Source organism: Apis dorsata, unplaced genomic scaffold (assembly GCF_000469605.1).
Source record: "Apis dorsata unplaced genomic scaffold, Apis dorsata 1.3 scaffold_139, whole genome shotgun sequence".
NCBI lineage: Eukaryota > Metazoa > Arthropoda > Insecta > Hymenoptera > Apidae > Apis > Apis dorsata.
This window is the reverse complement of record NW_006263431.1, coordinates 207,201-217,853: the sequence shown is the minus strand read 5'-3', so window position 1 is coordinate 217,853 and position 10,653 is coordinate 207,201. Positions and strand designations below refer to the sequence as shown.

The window sequence follows — 10,653 nt, the reverse complement described above, 5'->3', positions numbered from 1 at the left end:
TTTCTGCTCTTCTAATGGCTACGGACCTCGGTCTCTCCCCCCCTCCCTCCCCCTCTCCTGGATCGTCTTATCCACCGCCACGTGGGAGGAGATATCGCGGTACTTCGAACAAAGTATCGTAGAATAGAAGAATCTTTCTCGCCTTCCCCTTCCCTTCGAGTGTTTAGATAGATTTTATTTTGTTTTAACGTTTGTTATCGATATCGATGTTAGAGAAGCGAAAGTTTATGGCGGATGATGGATATTGATTTTTATCGAATAGTACTAGTGTAATTTGAAATGTAATCGATTAGTATAGAGGATAATTGATATTCTTGTCTGGTGGCAGAAAAAAGACGAAAATGAACGGAATGGAAATATTGATGACAAGAAGATTGTTTCGTATTTTTTGGAATAAAGCGAATGTCTCGATAGAGAAAGGATGGATAAGCGTTTATACTGCAATACATTTTGGCAATATAAAATGTTGAAAAAGATTCTTACCAATGTTTGAAGACGTTGGAATTATAGAACAACAAACATACATTCGAAAGAAAAAGAAAAGAAAGAAATCGCAAAATCAGTGACACGGATTCTCGTTCCAAGAGAGAGTACCAGCGCGAGGTATCAAGAAACGAGCAATAATTTATTGCAATAATTAGATTTAAAAAAAGAACAGCCAAAAAAGATATATATCTAAATCAATATCAGATTAAATATCATTTAATTTAGATTGCACGAAACTTTTATTTCAAATGATATAAAATGAAAACGTGAAGAACGGTGATAATCAATGTTAAGTAAAAGTTTCTAAAGTTTCTAAACTTAGGTTTCTAAAAATCAATTAAAAAAAAAAAAGAAAGTATAGAATATGTAGTATATCCATACATACATGTGCAACAAAACAAAAAAAAAAGGAAAGAAAATCAACGACACGAATCTGGTCTCCAAGCGTATCGAGAGATACACACGAACGATACACAAGGACGATTCATCAATCGACGAGATACGATGACTGGCATCGGTTGGCCTTGCCAACCGATGCACCTGAAACGAAATCGGCGAAGATGGAGACTCGAGGAAGCTCGGTGTCACGTCGAGGAAGAAGTCTCGATCGCGATCGCATAAATCCAGGTCAAATCGAAGGATCGAAGCGGATTACGGGCGCGCTTCTTATCGGTCACCGGTCGAAGGGAACAAATGGCGCGTCTCTGCGCGCGCAGATATCTCGTTGCGATCGTTGGAAAGTGTCAGCGGAATTTTTATTCGGCGTTGATCGGACGGGCCGAGGTATTCGCCGCCGTGATCTGTCGATAGTGGATAGTTCCACGGTTGAGCCATTCGTATCGTGCACCGTGTACGTTGGAATCTTCTATTATTGTACGTGCGACTATCTTTCGATTTTTATAATCCGAAATGAAATTCTCTGAATTTTTTTACTTCGCGACACGACTATCTTTTTCATCGAATTCTATTAAAGTCCATAATTTACATATAATTTTACTTGCATTATTATTTTGTATTTTTGAAATAAATAGTGAAATTTTTGGAACTTGATACTTGAATCTTTTGAAATAGTGATTGGATTAATGTCTTTTACAATATGATTACTGTTATTTTATAAATAGCAAAATTTTGGAATAATAATTTTGTTACGACAGAGAGATGTTTTATACTTATAGTTTGCTAATATTTTTGGATTTTTGTGAATAGTAATAATGAAATTTTTGAAATATAGTAATCAATCTGATGAATCTATACTTGTATACTTTTGTGATAAAAACTTAGAACGTAATAAGTCACAGTATAATAATTACAATGCAATAATTCTTTATTGCCAAATAAACGTATTCTTTCCTTTTAACTGCGATTAAAATCAAATATTTCGCAATTACCACTCTGTCAACAGTGCACAAATGACACAAATTATTTGCATCACAAAAAACGACACAGTCATCGACGTGGTTATGTCAGATAGTATTTCACGCGTATCGAAAGGCAATCGATCGAAACGAGATTTATTTATCAAAGAGATTAATCGATTCGTTTCTTCTACTCTTTTTTGCTCATTACCCTGATATATGCTGACAAAAATCGAAATTTCTTATCACTATCCACCCTATTGTTCACTCATTTTCCGTGATTATAATTTTTAAAACTAAAATTAAGATTGTCCACTCCTGATGGCGGACAATTTTCTCTCTCTCTCTCTCTCTCTCTCCTTTGAATATATATCAATATGAAATAACGAATGGAAAAAAAAAAGTTGTTAAATTATGCATCGTCACGAGATTCAAGATAGGATTATGATATGTAATTCTCATTCTTTTTCAAAGATAAGTTGATATATGTTACTGCCTACCTGCCTGGTAAGTCCGTCTTTTTACGTTTGGTTTCATGAATACGTTTGACGTTCGGATGACGGTAATCGATTTCAATGCGATTATCGAATATATTAATCGATGTTTTAAACTCGTAAACGTTGGATCATTCGAGGACTCTTGCCTTTGAAATGGAAACAGGTATTGTCGTATTCGTTTTATGAATGATTAATTGGTAATACACGCGTTGAAATTACAGGTTGTTGTCAAGGTGAAATCTTATGACATCCGTGAAATGAATTATAAAATTATCTCGTATACAATTTCCAAGAATTCACAATTACACGTAGATCTTTTAATCTAAATCTTAACACAGAGTTAAAGTTTGGAAAATTTTTATTTCTACAATTTTCGTATCCATTTTATACTTTAAAAATAAAATATATTTTCCACTCGACAACAATTCTAAGAATTATCGAATAAATTTCACATTGCATGAATAATTATATTTGTCAACCTTAAGAATCCTTGTACGATGATCGTAGATATGATGGGTAATAAGAAAGAACTGTCGACGATTGAATCAAGGATCCAATCTCACCAGAGATCTCATAACTGAAGATCGTCCTTGAACGATGTCCAAAAACTCTTTCTATTCTCGTTTCATATGTTTCCTTGTCAAATTCATAAATTTGTCCCGAGACACAGCAGGTTGGTATCGTGCAGCGTGGATACTCGTGTCCCGAAAGTCGACAAGCGTGACGGATAAGCTATGAAACAGGTCAAGGAGCGAGTTCTCCCTCCTTTTAAAAACGAACACGCGCCTCCCAGGACGAATTTTCTGTCAGAAACTTATTCTGGTTCCAGCACGCTGTTATTTTCATTCATCTCCAAAAATTAAAAACTAAAAATGATAATATATCTTTTTACGAGTCGTTGAGAACCACTGTTTTACTTATTCAAAGTGAATATTGAATTTTATTTGACATAAAGAGAATTATAAAGGATTAAAATAGACTTCTTTATGGAGATCGCAAGCCACAGGTTGAGAAGTACTGTTCTATATGTCAAAAGTGAATATTGAAATTTTCTTGAAACTGCAAACAATCTCCAAAATAGAATCTCTAAAAAAAACATTTCGTATCCATTTATAGATTGCAACTCATAGATTGAGAATCACTGTTCTATACAAATATGATAGTGATAAAAATAGAATTAAATTAAACATTGAATTTGTCACAAGATTATAAAGAACATTATTAAATTAAAATCCTCCAAAAAACATTTTATAATCTATTTATAGATTTATCAGATTTTTAAAATTATTATCTTTTTACATATTGAAAATGAACGCAAGAATAAAACGAAATCGAATATCGAGATAACACAAGATTATAAAGATTAATAAAGGTTGAGAACCATTGTCCCATATATCGAAATTATACAAAACATTAAAATTTCAAACGTTAAATTTTACTCGATGCAAGATTACAAAAGCATCCCAAATCATCTCGCGTATATTCAAAAGTATACATCGATAACTTATTTCTGAACGGAAGTGCTCAAGGAACCGGTTGCCAACTTCGCCTCCAATTATCCTCTTGTCGTTCCCGCCGGGTGAGTCCAGCCACATTGTACACACACCGTGGCAAAAATCAACGGGCAAATTACACTTTTATGGGAATGTTTCGTGACGATACCAAGTTGTGCGCACACGCTTGACAAACGCAGATAACCTGGCACGGTGACAGCCGCGCACGCCATTTCCCACCGCGGTTGTCCGGCCATCGTCCCGATTACCAACGAGTAATTGATTCGGCGCGTTTAATTTCACGAAAATTACCGGGACGTGAGGCCGCGGAACGCAAGTGCCGCTAATGGTTATAATTTACGGAAACGGGACCGGTCGCTCGACCGCGCAAACCACTCGAGAACACGGTTCATTATTCAGCGAGAGAGGCACGAGAGAGCGAGGGATTTTCGCCGGAAGGTGCCTTATACCGAGCATTTTCTTACATGGACCGCTAACCCTTGGACGCATGGAGACTTCCGCCTTGTGCAATCTTTGGGAGAAACCTTTGTGCATCTTCCTTTTTCTTTTCTTTGTTCTCGATCTTGGCTTTTATTTATTTATTTATTTATTTATTGGATGTTACTCCTTCTTATCTTTTATTTCTCATCTTCTGAAATGAATAGATTGGAATTAAAAATAATATAAGTAATGTATGTTATATAATAAGTTTTATTTGTGTTTTTAATAAAGAATTATCTTATGATTTGTTAGATATTCTGTAGATATTTAAATTTTTGTAATATTCTTTTTTTTTTAGTAGTAGTATAATTATATGAATACGTTACCTTTAAAAATTCTGAGAAAAATCTATTTTTTTTTCTTTTTTTCCAGTAATATACAAATAGATAATTTATATTTTCTAGAATGCAAACTAAGCTCATCATAATTTTTCAAATAAGAATTAAATAAATGGCAATCTTTTTGATGTTTCTGATCAATAAAAATTCACGAGGTATTATCCTTTTAACTTAACTTAATGCTTAATTCAATGGTATTACGTTACAAAAAGAAATGTAGATATCGTGATATTCCCAAAAGATAGGTTTAATTTGGTCGTTAGTTCCGGTTCGTTACTCGTGTGAAGCTTTGTAGAAAAATTGTCCCGTGTCATTCATAAATAATTGATACCTACATCATGTATGTGATCACATTCTACGGCTTATTATTTTAACATCTGAAATCGCGATTGCACGACTCATTATTCATTTTTCTCAGCATCTGTTTAAAGGTTAATGGAGCCTCCTCGCAGAGATTGTATCGTACTGTGGAAACCTTCATCGAAGCTTGGAGGTGTCTCTTCCAGTAATTAATAACGCCATTAACATCATAATGGCCCGTTAAGTGTGAAACTAAAAGACAAAGGAACACAATAACGCGATTAAGATGTCATAATATTGTAAAATGTCATAGAAGGTTAGGTTAGGTTAAAAGAAATATTTTTAATTATACATCGCCATTTCACGAAAAGTAAGAAACGTTTTCTTTTGGATTTATTAAGGGCTCTTCAGAAATATTATTTCTAGCAATATGTTTTTACAGTGAATCGAAAGATATATTTTTAAGATTTATATTTTCGTATTTGCGTATGTCTTTAATAGCGGACTGTACAAGGATTTATAGTAGTGTGTAAAATACATGAAGAGAATGACGGAGCGTTTATCAATATTGAATCAACATTGAATCGACGTATTGTTCGACAAAAACGAATCACCTGTAAATTCATCTGAACGATGATCGAGTGACATGAAGGAAGATTACGCCATTGGACTTGTACTTGTACTCTGTGATTGAACCTGCATCGACGGTACAAGATGCTTGTATCTTCTTTTTAGCTTGTATATTCTTGCAAATTCAATTTCTATTATTTCTAGCCAGCGTAAAAAATCAGTTATCTTGATATAATAACTGTCGATATAGTCGTAGTCAATCATCCACATCGTTTCAATTAGAAATAACAGGAACATCTCTCATACATTGTAAATCAAAATCTTAAATCAAATTAATTAAAACTTAATTAATATTCTAAAATTACATTCTTATTTTTTTATTTCATATATTATTTTATTTCATATATTTGATCATCGATATATTTAGTATTTTATGATTTAGATATTAGTTAAAAATAATTCTGATCAATCTTTGAGCGATTTAAGAATCAATATAAATTTAAATTATTTTATTACTTAAGTTTACTTATTCTGAATAATCATCTATTAATTTCCCTAATTTAAAATATTATTGTTTCGGTAACTTGAAATCATTTCCAAAAAATGAACACGCACAATAAATATTTCAGAAATACAAATCATCTTACATCACTTACCAATTCCTTATCATACACCGTTCACTTTCTTCTCGCGAAAAACACTCGGTTCTCAGAGACACGCGTGTACGAACCTTCTTTAGAATTGGCGCGCGAGCACCTCTACCAGGCAGAGAAAAATATCCAAGATGAAATCGGCGAGGGTCAAAATGCATGACAAATAACAAGGCTTGTCCACCGCGGAATGAAACAAAACCCCTGGCAAAGAAGTGGACGCCGCTTTGTTCCCCATTGTAGGCCCGGTGTCACTTCAAGGCAACGTTGCATTCGGTTGGCCGCGGCCCAGCGCGGTGTCGGGTCGCCATCAGATGACGGTTGATAAAGGAACGACAAATTGGTACCACCCGAACGAGCGCTGCTCTTCGCGCAAGATCCGACCACGATAACACTCGTGTCGATAAACACGCTACACGGCCAACGTCTGCCGTGATTTCATGCGCCGCCGTGCACACAATTTTCATGGATGTTTCCGGTACGCTTAAAAAATCGCCATCTTTTTCGTGCGTCAAGCTGACCTCTTCAGGCAAGAATATGAGTTACATGTTATTACATGTACTTAAGTACTGTGCGTTTGCCAAAAGATGGCTAGACAAAGTATTTACGCTTTTATTTTATTCTCACTTCATTGCCACACTATATTATTATTGGTTATTGACTAAGAACAGTGAATAGAAAGTTCGACAATAACTATATCGAAATAAAATAAAATAGAAAGATAAATTTACAACATTGACATAGTCTTTCAATCAAAGAAATTCTATTGGTTTATAATTGATATTTTAATTGGATTATCGCAAGTGCTATGAAATTATTCTATTTCACTTTGTTTCGACATGTCCATTGTCGATCTTTGTCACTGTCTTTAGCCAATAATAACGCGTATACTAGCAAAGAAGATGGAATAGAGAACGCTTTGTCTAGTTATTTTTTGATGAACGCATAACTTAATCTCTTTTCTTCTGTGCCATTCGATGTGGTTTACGATCTTTGTACTTTTTAATTTTTGTTCGTTCACATCAAGATGGCAAGCATAAAAATATAAGTATTTATTATTGCCTGATGAAGAAAACAAATAAACGTATCGAGTATAATTGGAATCGATGTGAAAACGATGATTTCAAAGCAAAAACAGAATGTTAAAATGTGTCCTCATAATTTTCAAAAATTCTATTAGTTATTCAATACTAGTGTGTTCAATGTAGATAAACGAAGAAAATTGAAATCCCATTTCCTCTCTGCTATTTCGTTTGTTATTTTCTCAAGAAAGAAGAACAAATATTTTTTGAAAGAATTATAAAATTCTTTTCTTCTTATCGAAGTGAGTAAAATTTGGAATAGAAATTGGATTTAAAGTAAGATTAGAGAATTGTATAAGATGTTAATATATTCGTTAATTTTAAAAAATCGATTTTGGAGGATAAAATAAATATAAAAATTCTATAAATATCGTGATAAGTATACTATTTTAGATATTTTATTTTAAATATTTTTATTATAAATACTTTTTACATGTTTAAATTTCTTATGAACATATAAATATCCATAATCTAGTTATAATGGAGATAGAGCTATTTCACTTTTTTTATCTCATTATATCTAATATTTAAATTACTTATATCTTATATAAATAACCAGATATTAATTAACCAAGATTTTTAATCGTATCATTTTTGACAGTCAGTAATGTGTCAACAATCTTCAATATCACGCTGAGGCAGCGAAAATAAAATGATAATAATGTTGACTCAACGAAACCTTGACCACGAAAAATTAATCACTCATGGAAATTTCAAATTTTAGAGTAAGCAATTTTTTTAAATATTTACACGATTAATTTCTATTTAATTTTCTTAAAGAAAGATAATTGTTATAAGGGAATTTACGAGTTTCTCATTTGTTCCATTGTCGAATGTTCGAGATTCTACCAAGCAGATCCGCGATTAATTCAACCGGAAGATTCCTCCACCTTGTAGAAAATTTTTTCTCGTCGATGAACATTTCGTCGTTCAACCTAGTGGCGTTCATCGGATCGAGATCTGTAATCGGCCAACCGTGATCCACCGCATGGTGACTTTTTTCTAAGAAACAATGTACCTTTTGTGGACAGTCGATGATATCGAGATATCGGTAGGAGAACTCGTTTTTTGTTTCTTAGTCCTACTTCCATTTTGAATGTCCTTCCTTTCTGAATTCATTAGCATCTTGATCTTGGCGGTTAGTTAAAATTTCTTCTAGGAGTACTAATAATTTTTTTTTTTAATACGTTTACAATTTAATTTCTATAAGATGAAAAAATATTTAAAGAAAAATAATTTAAAACTACATGTTTCTTTTATTAATAGGAAAATATAAAACTTTTATCTTAAAATAAATAAATTGAAGAAGAATTGTTAACAGAAATATTAATTTTTCTTAAGAAATTCACATTCGAATGAATTGTAATTTCAAGATATTGATTAAAAATCACGTATCGATAACACATTGAAAAGATGAAATATTTATCATCTAATGATTGTAATAAATAATATTAAAAATATTTCTATTTCCATATGAATGTTATTATAATAGTAACCAATAAAACTTCATTCAAAGCATTAGTTTTTCAAATAATTTGAAATATTAGAGGCAAGTTTTTTCACTATCAGAAAAAAAAGAAACTCATCAAATGTAATATTAATTTATATATTTTAAGCATTTTTTAAAATTAATTTAATCTTTCACTTATACTTAAAATTCAATATCAACTTGAAACGATTTCCAATTAGAATCTATTTGTCTATTTTTGATCTATTTTTGATTGTTTTATTGCCAAATTTTAGATCCAACACAAATAATTTTTATCGTATAATCCTTTTCGTTTTTTTCAGATAAAAAAAAAAACAAAAAAAGATATACAATCACAACAAAATGTTATCATTCATGCGCATAAAATCTTTTCTTGAATAATACATGATTCTATTTGGCCATAAATTCACATACTTTTGTGGCCAAAAGAGTACGTCTTAAAGAATCGTCTCGAAGATTAATCGGTCTCGACGACACGATGGAATCGCGATTAATTTCGTGAAATCGTTGAGCGTGATTCCCTTTCGAGATTGATCCTCCACCCCCTTTTTACAATGTTTCGTGATAGAGAAATCGGAAAACCAGGCTTAAAATGAAACGCCAACCGTCTTAAATGGTTCGTAAGTTCGTGTATTTTGTAGCTTATCGTTACGAGTGTTGGTAACTTGGGTCACGCCATACTGCTGTTTCCTGTGTTGTGTGTTATATAGAAGAGGTTTGGTCGAAGGCACAAGTTTGATAAGTGGAACGATTTATTTTAAGCGATGCATACCCTCTACTTACTATCGTGAACATCCTTTTGCAGAAATTTTGCACGTGTGCGTAACGTAAAAGAAAATTTTCGATTGGCCGATACGTTTAATTATTTATTGTCGTTCATTATAAGCGTGTACAACGAAATTATAAGAAATTTAACGTCTTCGTTTAATCTTTCCCTTAATAAATTTTTCATAAAATTGATCTTCTCAATTTATTCTTGTAAAAAATTTTATCAACTTTATTATACTGATACATACAATTCTTTTCAATTATTTTTTTTTTTCACATTTTTTTAATAACAAAAAATTTCTCATTCTCATCATCATTCAATCATAAATTACAAAATTTATAGAAAATCCAATGTTTTGTTACTCAAATCTATATATATTTTGCACACTTTCAGTATCAGTTCGAGGATAATCCGAACGAGGAACAGATTGTTGGGATTCGAGCTCGCGATTTTTCATATTCGATTAATCGACACGGGTCGAACGTCAGCCGAAAAGCTTAATCGTGGTCAATGTGCAACTTTATTAACCCGCGGGATCTCAATTGTGCCGCCTCGGCCAACCGATTATCTCTCGTTTCCTCCGGGATTGATATGCCAATTAAGCAATACCTCCATTGCCTCCCTTTGGTCTTCGAACGAACGTCCATTCAAAATCGAAATGGATACACTTTGTGCCAGAGTCCTCATTTTTTACACCCTTTTGATCGATAACGATATTTTATCAGCATTTTTTTTCTTTTTTTTGAGACTTAAGGAGCATGATTGAAGAAAAAAATTTGATCGAAGAAAAGTTGCAAACATTTATATTATATTTATTGTATGATTTAAGAAATAGAAATATTATTAGATTGCCAATGGATATTATGTATAATAGACTTTTTCGTATCCATTTTATTTTAATTGACTTTATTGTAATCGATAAATTTGTTTGTAAAATTTTGTTTCAGCACAAGAATTGAAAAAATAAATAAAAATTGACAAATAATAAATTGTACGTATATATATATATGTATTTTTATTTTTCATAATCTATGACATCGAATTAATCGTACACATTCAAGTTATAAATTGATTATATCATTTTTTTTTTAATTTTTATGATAACATTTCTAACTTACTTACT

General features: G+C 32.2%; 2 long non-coding RNA genes across 3 annotated transcripts; one reads left to right on the top strand and one right to left on the bottom strand.

Moving 5' to 3' along the window:
- Positions 1-2,815: 2,815 nt before the first annotated feature.
- On the bottom strand, positions 2,816-6,732 carry LOC116185262. 2 transcript variants are annotated; one of them, XR_004150060.1, is made up of 4 exons: positions 6,197-6,732; positions 5,585-5,861; positions 4,317-5,222; positions 2,816-3,204 (listed from the first exon to the last, which is right to left on the bottom strand). It is a non-coding gene; the product is annotated as an uncharacterized LOC116185262 (long non-coding RNA). The 2 variants fall into 2 exon arrangements; XR_004150059.1 differs by lacking the exon at positions 2,816-3,204 and having other exon boundaries at positions 3,638-5,222; positions 6,197-6,723.
- A 702-nt stretch (positions 6,733-7,434) lies between these two features.
- LOC116185264 lies at positions 7,435-8,439 on the top strand. The gene is made up of 3 exons (XR_004150063.1): positions 7,435-7,514; positions 7,874-7,997; positions 8,071-8,439. It is a non-coding gene; the product is annotated as an uncharacterized LOC116185264 (long non-coding RNA).
- Positions 8,440-10,653: the final 2,214 nt, after the last annotated feature.